The sequence below is a fragment of the Mus caroli genome, unplaced genomic scaffold (assembly GCF_978045245.1).
Source record: "Mus caroli unplaced genomic scaffold, Mus_caroli_1 scaffold_25, whole genome shotgun sequence".
Classification (NCBI taxonomy): Eukaryota; Metazoa; Chordata; class Mammalia; order Rodentia; family Muridae; genus Mus; species Mus caroli.
Genome location: NW_028227280.1, coordinates 4,037,132 through 4,040,205, shown reverse-complemented (window position 1 = coordinate 4,040,205; position 3,074 = coordinate 4,037,132).

The following is a 3,074-nucleotide window of genomic DNA, read 5'->3' as shown; positions in this document are numbered from 1 at the left end:
ACTGTGCGTTTCTTATATTCTAAGTTTTTCAGTGCAACTAACTCATATACTATGTACTACACTGTGCGTTTCTTATATTCTAAGTTTTTCAGTGCAACTCACTCATATACTATGTACTACACTGTGCGTTTCTTATATTCTAAGTTTTTCAGTGCAACTCACTCATATACTATGTACTACACTGTGCGTTGCTTATATTCTAAGTTTTTCAGTGCAACTCACTCATATACTATGTACTACACTGTGCGTTTCTTATATTCTACGTTTTTCAGTGCAACTCACTCATATACCATGTACTACACTGTGCGTTTCTTATATTCTAAGTTTTTCAGTGCAACTCACTCATATACCATGTACTACACTGTGCGTTTCTCATATTCTAAGTTTTTGAGTGCAACTCACTCATATACTATGTACTACACTGTGCGTTTCTTATATTCTAAGTTTTTCAGGGCAACTCACTCATATACTATGTACTACACTGTGCGTTTCTTATATTCTAAGTTTTTCAGTGCAACTCACTCATATACTATGTACTACAGTGTGCGTTTCTTATATTCTAAGTTTTTCAGTGCAACTCACTCATATACTATGTACTACACTGTGCGTTTTTATATTCTAAGTTTTTCAGTGCAACTCACTCATATACTATGTACTACACTGTGCGTTTCTTATATTCTAAGTTTTTCAGTGCAACTCACTCATATACTATGTACTACACTGTGCGTTTCTTATATTCTAAGTTTTTCAGTGCAACTCACTCATATACTATGTACTACACTGTGCGTTTCTTATATTCTAAGTTTTTCAGTGCAACTCACTCATATACGATGTACTACACTGTGCATTTCGTGTAATGCGATTTTTTCAGTAAATTCTAAGTTTTTCAGTGCAACTCATTCATATACTATGTACTATATGTGCGTTTCTTATATTCTAAGTTTTTCAGTGCAACTCACTCATATACTATGTACTACACTGTGCGTTTCTTATATTCTAAGTTTTTCAGTGCAACTCACTCATATACTATGTACTACACTGTGCGTTTCTTATATTCTAAGTTTTTCAGTGCAACTCACTCATATACTATGTACTACACTGTGCGTTTCTTATATTCTAAGTTTTTCAGTGCAACTCACTCATATACTATGTACTACACTGTGCGTTTCTTATATTCTAAGTTTTTCAGTGCAACTCACTCATATACTATGTACTACACTGTGCGTTTCTTATATTCTAAGTTTTTCAGTGCAACTCACTCATATACTATGTACTACACTGTGCGTTTCTTATATTCTAAGTTTTTCAGTGCAACTCACTCATATACTATGTACTACACTGTGCATTTCGTGTAATGCGGGTTTTTCAGTAAATTCTAAGTTTTTCAGTGGAACTCACTCATATACTATGTACTACACTGTGCGTTTCTTATATTCTAAGTTTTTCAGTGCAACTCACTCATATACTATGTACTACATTGTGCGTTTCTTATATTCTAAGTTTTTCAGTGCATCTCACTCATATACTATGTACTACACTGTGCGTTTCTTATATTCTAAGTTTTTCAGTGCAACTCACTCATATACTATGTACTACACTGTGCGTTTCTTAAATTCTAAGTTTTTCAGTGCAACTCACTCATATACTATGTACTACACTGTGCGTTTCTTATATTCTAAGTTTTTCAGTGCAACTCACTCATATACTATGTACTACACTGTGCGTTTCTTATATTCTAATTTTTTCAGTGCAACTCACTCATATACTATGTACTACACTGTGCGTTTCTTATATTCTAAGTTTTTCAGTGCAACTCACTCATATACTATGTACTACACTGTGCGTTTCTTATATTCTAAGTTTTTCAGTGCAACTCACTCATATACTATGTACTACACTGTGCGTTTCTTATATTCTAAGTTTTTCAGTGCAACTCACTCATATACTATGTACTACACTGTGCGTTTCTTATATTCTAAGTTTTTCAGTGCAACTCACTCATATACTATGTACTACACTGTGCATTTCGTGTAATGCGGGTTTTTCAGTAAATTCTAAGTTTTTCAGTGCAACTCACTCATATACTATGTACTACACTGTGCGTTTCTTATATTCTAAGTTTTTCAGGGCAACTCACTCATATACTATGTAATACACTGTGCGTTTCTTATATTCTAAGTTTTTCAGTGCAACTCACTCATATACTATGTACTACACTGTGCGTTTCGTATATTCTAAGTTTTTCAGTGCAACTCACTCATATACTATGTACTACACTGTGCGTTTCTTATATTCTAAGTTTTTCAGTGCAACTCACTCATATACTATGTACTACACTGTGCGTTTCTTAAATTCTAAGTTTTTCAGTGCAACTCACTCATATACTATGTACTACACTGTGCGTTTCTTATATTCTAAGTTTTTCAGTGCAACTCACTCATATACTATGTACTACACTGTGCGTTTCTTATATTCTAAGTTTTTCAGTGCAACTCACTCATATACTATGTACTACACTGTGCGTTTCTTATATTCTAAGTTTTTCAGTGCAACTCACTCATATACTATGTACTACACTGTGCGTTTCTTATATTCTAAGTTTTTCAGTGCAACTCACTCATATACTATGTACTACACTGTGCGTTTCTTATATTCTAAGTTTTTCAGTGCAACTCACTCATATACTATGTACTACACTGTGCGTTTCTTATATTCTAAGTTTTTCAGTGCAACTCACTCATATACTATGTACTACACTGTGCGTTTCTTATATTCTAAGTTTTTCAGTGCAACTCACTCATATACTATGTACTACACTGTGCGTTTCTTATATTCTAAGTTTTTCAGTGCAACTCACTCATATACTATGTACTACACTGTGCGTTTCTTATATTCTAAGTTTTTCAGTGCAACTCACTCATATACTATGTACTACACTGTGCATTTCGTGTAATGCGGGTTTTTCAGTAAATTCTAAGTTTTTCAGTGCAACTCACTCATATACTATGTACTACACTGTGCGTTTCTTATATTCTAAGTTTTTCAGGGCAACTCACTCATATAATATGTAATAC